At 42.4% G+C, this 19,577-nt stretch overlaps 1 protein-coding gene across 1 annotated transcript in view; it reads right to left on the reverse strand.

The window, feature by feature from the left end:
• The window catches only part of hcn4 (hyperpolarization activated cyclic nucleotide-gated potassium channel 4), a 285,458-nt gene that overhangs the window by 170,102 nt on the left and 95,779 nt on the right, over positions 1-19,577 (reverse strand). The window lies entirely within an intron of this gene.

The raw sequence follows: 19,577 nt of genomic DNA on the forward strand, positions 1-19,577 counted from the left end.
TTTACCGAACAACGTTGTAGCCAGAGTAGTACTTTAATTTGCTCTTAAGTTACGGTGGACCTGGATCACTTTTTCACAACAAAAAGAACGACTCGCTCACAGCCGCATACACAGACCGCGTATGCGCCTCCGAGGGACTTGCACAATCAGTGGGCGGAGACTGGTGTTGAATCTGCTGCCGGTGTTAAATTATTTTGCTTGTACGTTGCAAGTACATCAAGTTAATTATTAAATAAATATACGCAAAATATAATGAATAGATTTCAGTATTCTTCCTGTTCTACAGGGTCGCAGGCAAGCTGGAGCCTATCCCAGCTGACTACGGGCGAAAGGCGGGGTACACCCTGGACAAGTCGCCAGGTCATCACAGGGCTGACACATAGACACAGACAACCATTCACATTCACACCTACGGTCAATTTAGACTCACCAGTTAACCTAACCTGCATGTCTTTGGACTGTGGGGGAAACCAGAGCACCCGGAGGAAACCCACACGGACAGAACATGCAAACTCCGCACAGAAAGGCCCTCGTCGGCCACGTGGCTCGAACCCGGACCTTCTTGCTGTGAGGCGACAGCGCTAACAACTACACCACCATGCCGCCCCCGAAGGAGGCTGAATTGACAAAAGTATAATCTAGGAATGTACTGTATAGCTCTGTCGCCGAAGAGATTCTTCCTCAAAAGAGTCACTGACACATGCCAAACATTATATACGTGCACAAAGACACACACACACACACACACACACACACACACACACACACACACACACACACAGGGAGAACATTGCCAACTTGGCATTGTGGATAACAGTTGAAACGAGATTGTCAAGGACTGCGTAGCTCACTCCGGCCCCGTCCAGTCCAGAAGGAACGATCTAAAGTGGGCCACGTTGCGCAATAAATGTTGCAAGCTACAGTGCTGCTTGAAAGTTTGTGAACCCTTTAGAATTTTCTATATTTCTGCATAAACATGACCTAAAACATCAGATTTTCACACAAGTCCTAAAAGTAGATAAAGAGAACCCAGTTAAACAAACGAGACAAAAATATTATACTTGGTCATTTATTTATTGAGGAAAATGATCCAATATTACATATCTGTGAGTGGCAAAAGTATGTGAACCTCGAGGATTAGCAGTTAATTTGAAGGTGAAATTAGAGTCAGGTGTTTTCAATCAATGGGATGACAATCAGGTGTGAGTGGGCACCCTGTTTTACATCCCCGATTCCAAAACAGTTGGGACAAAGTACAAATTGTAAATAAAAACGGAATACAATGATGTGGAAGTTTCAAAATTCCATATTTTATTCAGAATAGAACATAGATGACATATCAAATGTTTAAACTGAGAAAACGTATCATTTAAAGAGAAAAATTAGGTGATTTTAAATTTCATGACAACAACACATCTCAAAAAAGTTGGGACAAGGCCATGTTTACTATTGTGAGACATCCCCTTTTCTCTTTACAACAGTCTGTAAACGTCTGGGGACTGAGGAGACAAGTTGCTCAAGTTTAGGGATAGGAATGTTAACCCATTCTTGTCTAATGTAGGATTCTAGTTGCTCAACTGTCTTAGGTCTTTTTTGTCGTATCTTCCGTTTTATGATGCGCCAAATGTTTTCTATGGGTGAAAGATCTGGACTGCAGGCTGGCCAGTTCAGTGCCCGGACCCTTCTTCTACGCAGCCATGATGCTGTAATTGATGCAGTATGTGGTTTGGCATTGTCATGTTGGAAAATGCAAGGTCTTCCCTGAAAGAGACATCGTCTGGATGGGAGCATATGTTGCTCTAGAACCTGGATATACCTTTCAGCATTGATGGTGTCTTTCCAGATGTGTAAGCTGCCCATGCCAGACGCACTAATGCAACCCCATACCATCAGAGATGCAGGGTTCTGAACTGAGCACTGATAACAACTCGGGTCGTCCTTCTCCTCTTTAGTCCGAATGACACGGCGTCCCTGATTTCCATAAAGAACTTCAAATTTTGATTCGTCTGACCATAGAACAGTTTTCCACTTTGCCACAGTCCATTTTAAATGAGCCTTGGCCCAGAGAAGACGTCTGCGCTTCTGGATCATGTTTAGATACGGCTTCTTCTTTGAACTATAGAGTTTTAGCTGGCAACGGCGGATGGCACGGTGAATTGTGTTCACAGATAACGTTCTCTGGAAATATTCCTGAGCCCATTTTGTGATTTCCAATACAGAAGCATGCCTGTATGTGATGCAGTGCCGTCTAAGGGCCCGAAGATCACGGGCACCCAGTATGGTTTTCCGGCCTTGACCCTTACGCACAGAGATTCTTCCAGATTCTCTGAATCTTTTGATGATATTATGCACTGTAGATGATATGTTCAAACTCTTTGCAATTTTACACTGTCAAACTCCTTTCTGATATTGCTCCACTATTTGTTGGCGCAGAATTAGGGGGATTGGTGATCCTCTTCCTATCTTTACTTCTGAGAGCCACTGCCACTCCAAGATGCTCTTTTTATACCCAGTCATGTTAATGACCTATTGCCAATTGACCTAATGAGTTCCAATTTGGTCCTCCAGCTATTCCTTTTTTGTATCCTTAACTTTTCCAGCCTCTTATTGCCCCTGTCCCAACTTTTTTGAGATGTGTTGCTGTCATGAAATTTCAAAGGAGCCAATATTTGGCATGAAATTTCAAATTGTCTCACTTTCAACATTTGATATGTTGTCTATGTTCTATTGTGAATACAATATCAGTTTTTGAGATTTGTAAATGATTGCATTCCGTTTTTATTTACAATTTGTACTTTGTCCCAACTTTTTTGGAATCAGGGTTGTATTTAAAGAACAGGGATCTATCAAAGTCTGATCTTCACAACACATGTTTGTGGAAGTGTATCATGGCACGAACAAAGGAGATTTCTGAGGACCTCAGAAAAAGCGTTGTTGAAGTCCACCATCAGGAGAACACTGAACAACAATGGTGTGCATGGCAGGATTGCAAGGAGAAAGCCACTGCTCTCCAAAAAGAACATTGCTGCTCATCTGCAGTTTGCTAAAGATCACATGGACAAGCCAGAAGGCTATTGGAAAAATGTTTTGTGGACGGATGAGACCAAAATAGAACCTTTTGGTTTAAATGAGAAGCGTTATGTTTGGAGAAAGGAAAACACTGCATTCCAGCATAAGAACCTCATCCCATCTGTGAAACATGGTGGTGGTAGTATGATGGTTTGGGCCTGTTTTGCTGCATCTGGGCCAGGATGGCTTGCCATCACTGATGGAACAATGAATTCTGAATTATACCAGCAAATTCTAAAGGAAAATGTCAGGATATCTGTCCATGAACTAAATCTCAAGAGAAGGTGGGTCATACAGCAAGACGACGACACTAAGCACACAAGTCGTTCTACCAAAGAATGGTTAAAGGAGAATAAAGTTCATGTTTTGGAATGGCCAAGTCAAAGTCCTGACCTTAATCCAATTGAAATGTTGTGGAAGGACCTGAAGCGAGCAGTTCATGTAAGGAAACCCACCAACATCCCAGAGTTGAAGCTGTTCTGTATGGAGGAATGGGCTAAAATTCCTCCAAGCCGGTGTGCAGGACTGATCAACAGTTACCGGAAATGTTTAATTGCAGTTATTGCTGCACAAGGGGGTCACACCAGATACTGAAAGCAAAGATTCACATACTTTTGTCACTCACAGATATGTAATATTGGATCATTTTCCTCAATAAATAAATGACCAAGTATAATATTTTTGTCTCATTTGTTTAACTGGGTTCTCTTTATCTACTTTTAGGACTTGTGTGAAAATCTGACGATGTTTTAGGTCATATTTATGCAGAAATTTAGAATTTTCTATCAGGTTCACTAACTTTCAAGCACCACTGTATATACAAACTATATATAGAAGCTATATAAACCCTAGGAATACCGACCTATTTACCAGAAAGAATCCAAAACAGTGAGGAATTGACTGAGAAGAAACTATTTTTGTTGAACTGCTCATGAAGGCTTAATTAGTCTATAACTTTGTTAATAATTGTAATTAAGCAAATCTGGTTAGAAGAAGTTATATGCACCCTAGGTACTCCTACCTTCATGCCAGAAAGAATAAAAATCGGTGAAGAATTGATTTTCATGAAACGTGGACAACACATGATGGCATGAGCTCATCGCCTGTCAGCCGGATGAGCTAATGATCATGACTGCATAATAGTGAAATGAGCAGGCACAGGGAAAACCAGCCATCCATCATCTGTAGCCACTTATCCTGTCCTACAAGGTCACATGCAAGCTGGAGCCTATCCCAGCTGACTATGGAGAGGCAGGGTACACCCTGGACAAGTTGCCAGGTCATCACAGGGCTAACACATAGGCAACCATTCACACTCACTTTAGACCATATCAATTAGCCTAACCTGCATATCTTTGGACTGTGGGGGAAACCGGAGCACCCAGAGGAAACCCACACGGAGAACATGCAAACTCCACGCAGAAAGGTCCTCACCGGCCGCGAACCCAGAACCTACTTGCTGTGAGACAACAGTGCTAACCACTACACCACCCTTCACAAGGAAAATGTTTACTGAATTATTTCGGTTTATTAGTTGCTCATTTTTTCGTGTGAACGTTTGTTCATTTAATTAAAAATAAAACATGCTTGGACAAAAAAAATGTTATTGTTCAAAAGCAAATGCCGTGTGACTTCATCAACTGGATTTAGCAACCACTAATGCTTTCAGCAACTACAGGACGAATGCCTTTAACAACTACTAATGCCTATATCAAGGATGCGCATTGTAAAGAAGCTCTTTGCAAAGTTGCTCTTAAGAGACCTTCTTACAAGTGAGTTCAGGAAAACCACGTACAGAGACCACATTCATTGCTTCAGAGCATCTTTATTCTCGCTCTTTAGCCCAAAAGTGCAACGTTATCGGGAAACCTACTTCTGACCGTTACAAAGCACTTCTTTCAAAAATGTTAAATAAAGATTTCCTTGGCGGCACGGTGGTGTAGTGGTTAGCGCTGTCGCCTCACAGCAAGAAGGTCCTGGGTTCGAGCCCCGGGGCCGGCGAGGGCCTTTCTGTGTGGAGTTTGCATGTTCTCCCCGTGTCCGCGTGGGTTTCCTCCGGGTGCTCCGGTTTCCCCCACAGTCCAAAGACATGCAGGTTAGGTTAACTGGTGACTCTAAATTGACCGTAGGTGTGAATGTGAGTATGAATGGTTGTCTGTGTCTATGTGTCAGCCCTGTGATGACCTGGCGACTTGTCCAGGGTGTACCCCGCCTTTCGCCCGTAGTCAGCTGGGATAGGCTCCAGCTTGCCTGCGACCCTGTAGAAGGATAAAGCGGCTAGAGATAATGAGATGAGATGAGAAAGATTTCCTTTTTGGCTCAGCCTTTGGCTGAAGCCTATAAAAGCACCCATGTATGTTTAACTAAGTTCGAGTGTGTTTAAGAACGTAACTGCCGTGCCAGCCTCAGGTAGCAATTCCATAGTTGTGGTGTGGTGGCGCTGTGTACTGACTATGTGCATGACGTTACATAACCTTAGCTTGTGATGTAATTCTCTGTCGCTGAGCAGTCTAGAGCGCTGTTGAGGAAAGGAATAGATTTTGCAACATCGGTTCAAATCCTGGCGTCGACGTATTTCTGAGCAGGCTAGTTTTTCTGTTTATGTACCGTCACGTCTATCTCCCAATCAGACAAAGGCTGAGCTCAGACCTGCACAGGTCTCTAGTTTTATGTTTATTATGACAGATTATGGGATGTATGCGCCATACACACTTCTCTAAAATTATTACAAGTGATAAAGGAATGGGCAGCATGGTGGTGTAGTGGTTAGTGCTGTTGCCTCACAGCAAGAAGGTCCGGGTTCGAGCCCTGTGGCCGGCGAGGGCCTTTCTGTGCGGAGTTTGCATGTTGTCCGTGTGGGTTTCCTCCGGTTTCCCCCAAAGACATGCAGGTTAGGTTAACTGGTGACTCTAAATTGACCGTAGGTGTGAATGGTTGTCTGCATCTATTGCCCCTTTTCCACCAAAGCTGGTTCGGGGCCAGTGCTTAGTTTGGAACTGGGTTTTCTGTTTCCACTGACAAAGAACTGGCTCTGGGGCCAGAAAAACCGGTTCCAGGCTAACACCAACTCTCTGCTGGGCCAGAGGAAAGAACCGCTTATGTCAGCGGGGGGGCGGAGTTGTTAAGACCAATAACAAGACCGCGAAAGATCGCCATTTTTAAGCGACGAGAAGCAGCAGCTGTACAAACGCGGAGTCATCCATTATTATGTTGTTGTTGTTGCTGCTGCTTCTTCCGCATTGTTTTTGCTTCGATATTCGTGCCAAGGTTTATGCAAACGTAGCGACATAACTGACGTATACAACGACGTAACTGACGTATACAGCGACGTAATGACGTGTCTTCTCTTAGCACCGCGAGCGATGGAAAAGCAAACTGGTTCTCAGCTGGCTCGCAAGTTGAACGAGTTGTGAACCAGCACCAGCACTGGCTCCGAACCAGCCCTGGAACTGATTTGGTGGAAAAGGGGTATATGTGTCAGCCCTGTGATGACCTGGCGACTTGTCCAGGGTGTACCCCGCCTTTCGCCCGTAGTCAGCTGGGATAGGCTCCAGCTTGCCTGCGACCCTGTAGAACAGGATAAAGTGGCTAGAGATAATGAGATGATAAAGGAACAGCTGTGAAACCAAACACATTAAATACCGGACTTCTATCAATTTAATTCCCTCGTCTTCCTCATTGTCCAAAGGGTGTGCAAATTTATGCACCGCATAGTTCAAGTTGTATCTGTAAGCCTGTAAATTTCTATGTTGAAGCAGCATCAATCAACTCAACTATTCTCTATAAATTGAAAATAATACCCTGTAACATATGGTCAAGGTGGATGAAAGGAGGTGTTTTGGTTGTAACTTGTAAGGAAATGCTAAAATTAACTCCCGCAATGGTCTACATATTCTTTATGCAAGTCGTGCAAGATGGCTTACTGAACATATTAATTTCAGTCAAGGCACATTTGCCTTCTAAAGACTCGTCACTGTAACTGCCAAGTCTTTTTGTATAACCCATAATACACTATTCATGCTTTTCTTCATCCTTCTGTTATCTCAAACTGGCCAGAGGCTCATGAAGGTGCCAGGTCACTTGGTAAAAATGAAACCAAAAAAGCTCATCAGTGGAATTTCTTCTATACCTCTGACTACGTGATCATATTAAGAATTGGCCAGCCAGTCCAGAGAAGTACACGAGTTTGAGCATGTTGGATAAGTCCCTAAAAAATGAGCACACATCCGCTGGAGTAGCATAAGCCATAAAATCTGAATGTTCCCACATGACAATATTAATAGAGATGGACTCTCTGCCTCCACATAATAAACAAATACAGATGGTCCAGCCTCCAAAGCTCCCTACACCAAGAACAAACCGCCTTGCATAACTGTCTGTCATGTTCCCACCCACTTACGTCATCTTCATTAAATCTTCTTGGCTGATTTGGGATTTGCTTGTGGTCCTAAAGAGGGGGTTTAAGCACAGTCATTAAAACACTATTGGCCTAAAGTAAGAGGATGCTTGAGCATTTTAAACACCTCCTTCATTAAGGCGCTCAAATCATGCTCATGGATACTTGAGTCGAAGATCTCCGCTTGCTCTGATAACCATCATGGGGTGAACGATGACGTCACGTGCGTCTGTTGCAGTTCAGTGGTGGTTCTCGGAGGTCACTCATTAGTGCTTTGATTCGAATTTGATTTAATCACATGCCGACTAATTTGATTCCACTCCATGCTTTGTCGCTGGAGGAAGACATCCGGGCAGCATCTTATTTTTAGCCGTGGTGAAATATGACAGCTACAGTGAGCCAGCTGTCAGACTGAAGGGGCAGCGGAGACGTCGTGGCAGCCCTTCTCAGTGTGACGGTTACTGTGTAGTGCTTAGGAACGTTTTATCTCTGTCACTCTTATCCCTGTCACATTGCTGCCCACCATCTTCCAGCCCGAGCTGCTAGCATGACCAGTAAAGCTATTCCTTGTTTGGTGTCTAGAGCATCTGGAGCAGATTGCTTGGTGAGACAGATGAGCTCATGATTGGTGCTGTTGTTTCTTATAAAAAAAAAAAGATCCAACAGACACACTTGCAACAGTCACAAAGCAGAAATGATGTTCAATTACCACCATGGACACCTGACTGATTGAGTGCCTTTCAAAATCCATGTATCCAAGAATGTATATTAAGATTTTGAGTCACCTAAGTCAATATGACCTTGAAGGAAGGTCACATTTTGATGCTCATCTTCGTTCGCCAACATCAGACTTCATAGCAGCGTTGTACTCGAGTCACCAAACCTCGAGTCCGAATCCAGTCTCGAGTCCCCAGTGTTCAAGTCTGAGTCATTCAAGTCAAGTCCACTTTTGATCCGAGTCGAGTCGGACACAAATGACACAGCGGTCACACACACATACTCTCTAAAACACACTGATAGCTTTGAGTAGTGTGAAGATGCATGTCCCATACCATAGCCTAAAATAATTTCACAAAAAAGACGTCTTCTATCAGGAATATTTAGGAAAAGGCCGTTGGCACTAATGTCAAAAACATAACACTCTAACATGCTTTATTGTAACAAATGCACTTGTGTGCATTTCAAAACCATAACCGGCATTTATCTAGCGGTTTCAAAAACATTTAGCGCCATTAACGCTAGTTTGTTCCTGAACATGATGTATGAACAGGTGAATGTGCATTCCCTTGCATGAAATTAGTATAAAAATTAATGTAGATAGAAATAACTTAGGGTGGCACCGTGGTGTAGTGGTTAGCGCTGTTGCCTCACAGCAAGAAGGTCCGGGTTCGAGCCCTGTGGCCGGCGAGGGCCTTTCTGTGTGGAGTTTGCATGTTGTCCGCGTGGGTTTCCTCCAGTTCCCATAGATGTGAGTGTGAATGGTTGTCTGTGTCTATGTGCCAGCCCTGTGATGACCTGGCGACTTGTCCAGGGTGTACCCTGCCTTTCGCCCGTAGTCAGCTGGGATAGGCTCCAGCTTGTCTGCGACCCTGTAGAACAGGATAAAGCAGCTAGAGATAATGAGATGAGAAATAACTTATTCCAAATTATTATGGCATCTCATCTCATCTCATTATCTTTAGCCGCTTTATCCTTCTACAGGGTCACAGGCAAGCTGGAGCCTATCCCAGCTGACTACGGGCGAAAGGCGGGGTACACCCTGGACAAGTCACCAGGTCATCACAGGGCTGACACATAGACACAGACAACCATTCACACTCACATTCACACCTACGCTCAATTTAGAGTCACCAGTTAACCTAACCTGCATGTCTTTGGACTGTGGGGGAAACCGGAGCACCCGGAGGAAACCCACGCGGACACGGGGAGAACATGCAAACTCCACACAGAAAGGCCCTCGCCGGCCCCGGGGCTCGAACCCAGGACCTTCTTGCTGTGAGGTGACAGCGCTAACCACTACACCACCGTGCCGCCCATTATTATGGCATGTTACAAAAAAAAAAAAAAATCCAGGTCCCCGTCTCCAATTTACGAGTCCCAATGCAGTTAATGCGCGAGTCCAAGTCAAGTCACGAGTCCTTAAAATTCCGGCACGAGTAGGACTCGAGTACTACAAGCCTGCTTCATACCGCTTTACACATTTACAAGTGTCGGGTGATGATTAATTTTTAGTACTTGACTTCAGGCTTTGCTATATGGCAATGCGTAGCGTACGACAATAAAATAATCTCTGTTGATACATATTTTCTGAAATCGACAATGACACAAAATCCATTTTTCAGCAGCCGGTTCATGAGCTGCATGCGGTCACAAAAACAATCTTGGAAAAGCGTGACACCAAGTGAAACTCCCTGCAACACAACTAAAATGATGAGGAACTTGTACTTAAAAAGGGAGGCACTTCTATAATTTTTTGATCGTGGTTTGAGTATAAACAAACCATACACTGACACATTTATACAGAGAGAGGATATTACATGGTCGCGCGAAGATATGAAGTTAATCTTCAAGTGGTGAATGTACGGTATGTTTCACGAGTGAGCGAAGCAAACGAGTGAAAGATTTTTCAGCATGAGAAGATGAACTTCATACGGTATCTTTGCACGACCGCGTAAGGTTCTTTATATTATATGGACACATCCACAAATAAATATACAAGTTAATCAAAAGAATATTAATTTTGAACCGGTTCACCGTTTTGACAACGCACATCTAGTCAGCGGGCGGCACGGTGGTGCAGTGGTTAGCACTGTCGCCTCACAGCAAGAAGGTCCGGGTTCGAGCCCCGGGGCCGGCGAGGGCCTTTCTGTGCGGAGTTTGCATGTTCTCCCCGTGTCCGCATGGGTTTCCTCCGGGTGCTCCGGTTTCCCCCACAGTCCAAAGACATGCAGGTTAGGTTAACTGGTGACTCTAAATTGACCGTAGGTGTGAATGTGAGTGTGAATGAGACATCTAGTCTGCGACAAAACGCTGGGAGTGACAGCATCGGAGTGAAATATCGGGAATTGTTATACTGTACATGCAGCCCACTTTTTCAATGGAATAAAAACATGTTCTATTCCCTTCTAGAGGGAATCATTCATTTGGTTTGATAACATGCAATATTGTTAGCATATCGCTTATCCTACGTGTATTACGTCACTCTACCAAATGGAGAATGAGCATTGAATATGGTTTACGGTATTGCATGGTTGTCAAGACAACATGACATCAGACGTTGGAGATGTAAAACTTCCGCACTAGCGAGCAATGGTGACAATTTGTAAACAAACAAACATGGCCGCCAGGTTTGCTTTGTTAAATATGGGAGATTTTGAAAGAATTTTGAAAGAGAAAGACGCGTTGAACGCCTAAAAGGAATGTGTATGTATAATAATCTCATCATCTCTAGCCGCTTTATCCTGTTCTACAGGGTCGCAGACAAGCTGGAGCCTATCCCAGCTGACTACGGGCGAAAGGCGGGGTACACCCTGGACAAGTCGCCAGGTCATCACAGGGCTGACACATAGACACAGACAACCGTTCACACTCACATTCACACCTACGGTCAATTTAGAGTCACCAGTTAACCTAACCTGCATGTCTTTGGACTGTAGAGGAAGCCGGAGCACCCGGACAACATGCAAACTCCGCACAGAAAGGCCCTCGCCGGCCACGGGGCTTGAACCTGGATCTTCTTGCTGTGAGGCGACAGCACTAACCACTACACCACTGTGCCGCCCCATGTATTGTATTATATTATATTATCATTATTATTATTAGCTGGCTTTTTGTCATGGTATATCAGATATATTCCATTCAGCTACTCGTCTTCGACTTGTTCAATATCATGCTAGCTGAATGGAATATATCTGATATACCATGACAAAAAGCCAGCCAATATTATTTAAATATGTCACTCAGATCCGTGATGTATTTCATATGAAAAACGTGAATTTTTCAACAGGAGAAGATAAACTTCACATCTTCAAGCCAGCGTGTGTTTTCTTTTTATTATACAGACATGTTCACAAACAAAAAGTAGCCAAATTTATTAAAACAATTTATCGATTTCCTTCCAAGTGATTTATAAATATAGAGATTTCTATCACGGTTTTGGTTCTCCATGCCCAGATGTAACTCGTATGAAAAATATGAGTGATGTATTTCCCAGTAAAACACTCGTGTTGGATATGATATATACTATGATATCCGATTTTGTCCAATTCAGTCAGACTTTTCCATACTTAAAGCAAAAATGTGTCATTTTAGGTTTTTGTTTTTCATGCAAATACTGATAAACAAACCAGCAAAGAATGTGTCAAACAACAATTCAATTCACAGCCATACACAGCTACAAATTCTATTTTCAGCTACAATGCTCATTTAGGCTACAGTGTCAACAGTGAAAATAAATTCATAAATCAGTCCAAGAAATGTGCAAAATAATAAACCTGGGTATCATATGACACTAATTAAGGATGTCCTAATTTTTAAAATCATTATTTTTGACGGGGCGGCATGGTGGTGTAGTGGTTAGCGCTGTTGCCTCACAGCAAGAAGGTCCGGGTTCGAGCCCCGGGGCCGGCGAGGGCCTTTCTGTGTGGAGTTTGCATGTTCTCCCCGTGTCCGCGTGGGTTTCCTCTGGGTGCTCCGGTTTCCCCCACAGTCCAAAGACATGCAGGTTAGGTTAACTGGTGACTCTAAATTGACCGTAGGTGTGAATGTGAGTGTGAATGGTTGTCTGTGTCTATGTGTCAGCCCTGTGATGACCTGGCGACTTGTCCAGGGTGTACCCCGCCTTTCGCCTGTAGTCAGCTGGGATAGGCTCCAGCTTGCCTGCGACCCTGTAGAACAGGATAAAGCGGCTAGAGATGATGAGATGAGATTATTTTTGACACTGAGAGTTTGCAGCATGGAAGCTCATGTCCATCAAAGTCAGCCTTCCCTCCAGCTCAATAAATGGGGGTTTTCAGACCAAACAGTTCTTGGGACTTACAGAAACTACCCAGTGGGGAGCTCCCCAAAAAACCACATACCTTCAAGGGCTTTTTTTTTTCTGTTTGCATTCGCACCGCCAGTAGGAACGCTGAAGTGGCATAAGCTGGCTTGCTAGCATGATGTTAGCAGGAAATGCTAGCAAAAATTTTTATATTTTAATGAAATAAGATGCAAATACGTATATATCTCGCTGCATGTCCTCATATACACTGAATAAAGCTTGGACTTCACTGTCGGTCCATTTCTCCATTTTTGTTTTCATTTTTTTTAATGCTAACATTAAAAGCTGTTGTTTCCCCTTAGCAAAAAGAAGTTTATTCAAGTGTACTATGAGTATACTTATTTTATACTAAAACTGAGGAAGTATACTTGAAGTTGACTTTTTATAAACTATATTTTATATACTTAAGAATAGTATAGTGAAGTATACTTGGCTTATACTGAAAAGTATAAACAAAAGTCTAAGACTAAGTACATTAATACTAAGACTTACACTTATACTTTAATACTAAAACTTATACTTTAGTATACTTTTTACGTTTTTCTGCCACAAAGTACTAATACTTAGTATATCTTGCTCCAAGTGCATAATAAGGTCAAGTCATTGACTCATGCTTAACATTTAATTTATATATTAATATAATATAATATAATGCTGGAGTTTAAAACTTTACAGTATATAGTATGTGTGCTCAATTGCATTATCTTTATGTACCTTAAAATCATACACAAAAACAGAAAAACTTTTGACTTGACTTTATTGATCAATTTCTCCAGTAAGGAAGGACTTGATTTCATAGGTCTTTGTTTTTGAAATGTTTGAAAATATATCAAACTTGTTTTCAACATTCTGTATTGTGATTTTGTAAATGCATCACACTCTTGTGTACATACAGTATGAGTAAACTTTAAGAATACTTTAAGGAGTATATTTCCAGTATATAAATAGTAAGCTACAAGTAATATGCCAAGCAAACTTAAAGTATAACAAGTAAACTAGTGAAATAACCAACGTTTATAACAGTATACTTAAAGTATACAATAATAAACTAAAAATAGGGATTCGAAGTCTATAACTAAGGGGTGTCATAGCTCAGTTGACTAAGGCACAATACCATAAATCTGGGGACCCGGGTTCGATTCCTGATCCCTCTCTAGCTCATTTCCTGTCTTGACACTGTCCTATCCAATAAAGGTGAAAAAAGCCCCCCAAAAAATCTTAAAGAAGTATATAACTAGTACAATGGCAGTATATCAATAAGTCTACTTGTGGTATACTTTAAGCATACGAGAGGGATATACCAAGCACATTGATAGTATATAGATGAGTGTACTTGTTGTATACTTTTATAAACTTGAATTGTTCCAATTTAGTCCGAAAAAGTATTAAATTTGTATACTTTCTAGTACACTAAAAGTACATGGTCTGTAGTATACTTGCTATACTTATACTGAAGCATACTTAATAAAATGAACTTTAAGTATACTACTTTTTGCTAAGGGTCCATGGCTATCGTTTTACACAGATGTTTTAAAATGGCGGTTGCTGGTGCTTCATTGGCTCATGTTCAACCAATCAATACAGTTACATCACTCATGGTTCCTTTTGTGCTAGGAGAGTATCTAGCACGAACTAAGAGCTAAAAAAGTCCCTTAAAACAGCATTATGATCGTCCTCACATCCTGCAGTGTGGACACACAAAAAAGGGGGCACTCAAATAGTCCTGACTCATCTAAATATCTAGCCCTGACCTGTCATACTGTCCCAGCGCTCTCAAAGCTAACAGAGTACAAAGCAAGAAAGGAGGTTGGAGTATACGATTTTGGTTTTGGGGCATTTTCTCCAGGAGCGCAAACCGCACAATCAAAGAATCCCCCGTGCAATAGTACAGGACACGGAATAAAAACATGTTCTCTATTCCCTTCTACCAGGTTTCATTCATTTGCTTCGATAGCATGCAATATATTGCTCGTATATCGCTTATCCTACATGTATTACACCACTCTACCCAATGGAGAAAGAGTGTGCAGTATTGTTACAATATTGCACGTTGTCAAGACAACACGCTTGCGAGCGACTGTGACAATTTGTCAACAAACATGGCCGCCAGGTTTGCTTTGATAAAAATGGAAGATTGAGAGAATTTTGGCTGCTGGGTCGCTCCGTTGTGTGTAGTTGTCGATGGTGATTTTAAAAGTAGCGAAGTGAATTACACAGGGAAATGAATACTTAAGTATGAGTGAAAAATAGTGTAGCGAGCGTGCAGTGTGGAAAAAGAGTCTGGAGACAGAAAACTTAGCTTCTCAGTTGTTAGCCTGTGCTAGTAGTTATTGGTAGCACTGGCTTGACTGAGCTAGCATCAACATTACTGCTCAATGCTACACCGGCTGGAAGGTAACTGGACTGCTGCGCTAACAGCACCGAGTCGTGGTTAAGCTAGCATTGGCCTTTGAGGAGAGTGTGTATGTATTATAATAATGATGGCTTTTTTGTGGCATATCAGATATATTCCGTTCAGAATGGAATACATCTGATATATCACTCAACGCAAGCCAATATTATTTAAATGTGCGCTTTGTATTGGGTCATATCACACCACTGTTGTTGATTACACTACCGTTCAAAAGTTTGGGGTCACTTTGAAATGTCCTTATTTTTGAAAGAAAAGCACTGTTCTTTTCAATGAAGATCACTTTAAACTAATCAGAAATACACTCTATACATTGCTAATGTGGTAAATGACTATTCTAGCTAAATTCTACTAAGAGGCTGTCCACACGGCAACGGATTCAGGTGAATCTGATAAAATTGTTTATCGTTTCGGCCTGGCGTCCACACGGCACCGGCGTTCTGGGTGCCCCAAAACGAGAACGGGTTCCAGAGTGGAAAAATCTGGCAACGGCACCGTTGCGAAGTCGTCTGGATGAGTAGAACGGATTTGTTTACGATGACGTCACAACCACATGACTAGAACAAGCAGCACTCTTGCTGTTTTGTATGAACCACTGCATTGCATTCACTTTTGTATACAGCTTTTCTTTTAAATAAACAAGTAACTGAACCATTTCTTGAATTTCTTTTTTTTATTGGATAAGACTGCTTTTCAAAATGTTCACACACAATATCTCATCTCATCTCATTATCTCTAGCCGCTTTATCCTGTTCTACAGGGTCGCAGGCAAGCTGGAGCCTATCCCAGCTGACTACGGGCGAAAGGCGGGGTACACCCTGGACAAGTCGCCAGGTCATCGCAGGGCTGACACATAAAAAAAGTTATATAAATTATATAAAAATGCTTTTCAAAATGTTCACACACAATAAGAAAATTAAGTTATATAAAACTATGCACACTAATAAAACTAATTTGTACACACAGAAGGCACGATTTCCTCGCGTAGTCGCAGCCATCTTCTTGTTGTTGTTGTGTGTTTGTTCCTGTGAGTGCTTCACGCCGGGTAGAAGAAGGGGTTTATGCGCATGCGTCCTACTTCTTCTATTGTTCTGGTGTCTCCGATGGGACCGTCTTACAGCGCACGTACTGTAGAGGTGTGGCATGTGTATTGCATCGTTCTCAGGAAGCGTTGCGTTACCATATGTACCTGATATCTTACTGATCCATTGCCCATGTGGATGCGATATTTTTTTAAATAAAATCTCGTTGCCGTTGTCATGTGGATGTAGCCTTAATGTCTGGTTTTTGGTGCAATATCTCCATAGGTGTATAGAGGCCCATTTCCAGCAACTCTCACTCCAGTGTTCTAATGGTACAATGTGTTTGCTTATTGCCTCAGAAGGCTAATGGATGATTAGAAAACCCTTGTACAATCATGTTAGCACAGCTGAAAACAGTTGAGCTCTTTAGAGAAGCTATAAAACTGACCTTCCTTTGAGCAGATTGAGTTTCTGGAGCATCACATTTGTGGGGTCGATTAAATGCTCAAAATGGCCAGAAAAATGTCTCGACTATATTTTCTATTCATTTTACAACTTATGGTGGTAAATAAAAGTGTGACTTTTCATGGAAAACACAAAATTGTCTGGGTGACCCCAAACTTTTGAACGGTAGTGTATTTTCTCTAACGCCACATCCTGTGATACTTTTTCATTAATTGTTGGGCTCTTTAGATGGTTGAGAAACTAATTTCTGTCTTAAACATAGGTTTTTTAGCAATAAGGCCTCACTCTCTTCTAGCTTCAGCTCTCAAAATGGTAAAACGTGGTGCATTCATTGGCGAAATCAATCGACCATTTAAAAAACATTCACTAACAAGCATCAACCTACTTAATTAGCTTGCACCCCCCCACCCCCATGATCGTATCTTCATCCGTAGCATTGCACTGCATTATCCATCACACACTTGGAACATATGATGGGGAAATAAAAATCTGAATCTCTTTCAAAATGATTTCCCCTTATTAGTGAGATGTAATGCGCAGTTTTAACGAGAACAGATTCTGACTGGAGCATGGTAAATGGGACGCGGCGTCTCGAAGCAGAGTGTGTCCTGAGTAAACGAAGCCCCAGCTGGGAAGTGAGCTTTCACTTCGCACTCCGCACCTCTGAGACTCTGCTCAAGGATTCACCTCGAGATGTGGGAACATTTCTAATTATTGCTTTAATTACACTCCTACAGTCCCCGCAGTAAGAAAAGCAGCATTATGGGCTAATATTAGCATGCTCCATCCAAAAACATTTTGTTTATCTGCCTAAACTGGTATATGAGCTGCATGTATTTTTGTAAACGTATTACTCTGTATAACAGGCCTGTCTCTTTTGTTAAACGAGGAATGTCATTAAGAGGGTGCAGTGTTCAGCATAATAAATATAGAGCTCTGAATTATCATCCTGCTGCTTCATTAAGAAAACCAAATACCATGGCAAATATGATTCCATTAGGAGTTGAACGGAGCGTTTTACAGCACTGACTTTGTGTGAGAGATGTAGAGGAGAAAGAGCAGGGGACGTAATAACCCCTATTTCAGAACTTTTTAGTCTCACTGAAGTGTATTTTATACTCAGGGACAATTGGATCACAGCCAAAGGCCAACTGTAATCCTCACTTTAATCTATTTTATTGCGTCATCTTCTTTCCTGTCTTCATTCATCTTCACTAAGCACTTTATCCTGGTCAGGGTCGTGGTGGAGATGGAGCCTAACCCGGGAACACTGGGAACGGGAGATGGGAATACACCCTGGCACTGACGGACACACACACACACACGCATTTAGACATACTCGCACTCACTCATTCACACCTCGGGACGATTTAGAGAAGCCAGTCCACCTAGTCAAACCGGAGAATCCTGAGGAAACCCAGACAAACACAACAAGATCAGGATTGAACGGGGGGGGAGTAAGCTTTGAAATCTGTTTTGTCTTCCTCTCTGTTTAATGTCATGCCTCGTTAACTTGTCTGTTAAGATCTACTGCAGCAAAACACCAACCACCGAAAACAGCTTACAGATAAAAAGAGATTGAGAAAATTCATTGTGGCATGAACAACACAAAGAAGATGCTCTTTAAAACGCTAGAGTGCCTTTTGATTTCATAAAATCTGTGGAATTTAGTTCCATCCGAAATTTGGTCATTGTGATATTTCTGTAATATCTCACAAAATATCAGGCCATTCTGTGGCTGGGAAGTTATTTAATTTGAGGGGATTCCTGAGCAGGCGGCACGGTGGTGTAGTGGTTAGCGCTGTCGCCTCACAGCAAGAAGGTCCGGGTTCGAGCCCCGTGGCCGGCGAGGGCCTTTCTGTGCGGAGTTTGCATGTTCTCTCCGTGTCCGTGTGGGTTTCCTCCGGGTGCTCCGGTTTCCCCCACAGTCCAAAGACATGCAGGTTAGGTTAACTGGTGACTCTAAATTGACCGTAGGTGTGAATGTGAGTGTGAATGGTTGTCTGTGTCTATGTGTCGGCCCTGTGATGACCTGGCGACTTGTCCAGGGTGTACCCCGCCTTTCGCCCGTAGTCAGCTGGGATAGGCTCCAGCTTGTCTGCGACCCTGTAGAACAGGATAAAGCGGCTAGAGATAATGAGATGAGATGAGATTGCTTGCTTCGTGGAGTCAGACAGAGGAAGTCTGTGTGCGCATGCGCAGGTTTCCTTCTTCTTTTGGGTTTTACGGCAGCTGGCATCCACAGTGTTGCATTACTGCCATCTACCTTTGACCGTGCACTAACAGTTACATCATTCTGTCACTAAACGAACAGCTGATCACACCGAGGTGCTCGCTGACCGCCAATATTTATTAGATTGGTCCTGCGTTTCCTTTCCTTCGTATATAACATAATGTCTTTTCTTCTCACTTTCCGTTACTGTAGTCGGTCTTTCACATTTCATTCGCACACTCACGTCCTCCATTTTTCTCTCCTGTTTCAAATTTGTATTCCACAATGCCTTGAGCGAACAGGAAAAGCTCACCACGTGATGTATGACGTAGTATCTTGAATTGGGTCATGGTGAAGCAGGAAAAAATAGCCGAGAATTTAGGGCCACGTGGTTTAAATTCATTAATTGTTCTATTTTTTTTTTTAATCGGAATAAAATTGGAAGTCTGTGATTCGAATTATTAGCTTTTGGTCCACTAAACAAAAGTAACTAGGTGTCGGGAAAATTCTTTTTATGACCTATACTTGAAAAATCTGAAAGCCAGTCTACCTTTAAATAAATATTTACAAACACCAAAAAAAAAAAAGAAGGGGTATTTGATTTTGTACCAGATGATTTAAGTAAATTTAGGGGTTTCACAGCAATGTGGCTGAATAATTCTGATTTATTTACGAAAATAAATAGATTTTTTTTCCTTCATGGTGCCAGTATTTTGGCCTAATTTGTGTAGAATCAGGATATATAAATCTCAAGTACATTTTGGCTCCAGGGGCGGCACGGTGGTGTAGTGGTTAGCGCTGTTGCCTCACAGCAAGAAGGTCCGGGTTCGAGCCCCGTGGCTGGCGAGGGCCTTTCTGTGTGGGGTTTGCATGTTGTCCACGTGGGTTTCCTCCGGGTGCTCCGGTTTCCCTCACAGTCCAAAGACATGCAGGTTAGATTAGCTGGTGACTCTAAATTGACC

The sequence above is a fragment of the Neoarius graeffei genome, chromosome 6 (assembly GCF_027579695.1).
Source record: "Neoarius graeffei isolate fNeoGra1 chromosome 6, fNeoGra1.pri, whole genome shotgun sequence".
NCBI lineage: Eukaryota > Metazoa > Chordata > Actinopteri > Siluriformes > Ariidae > Neoarius > Neoarius graeffei.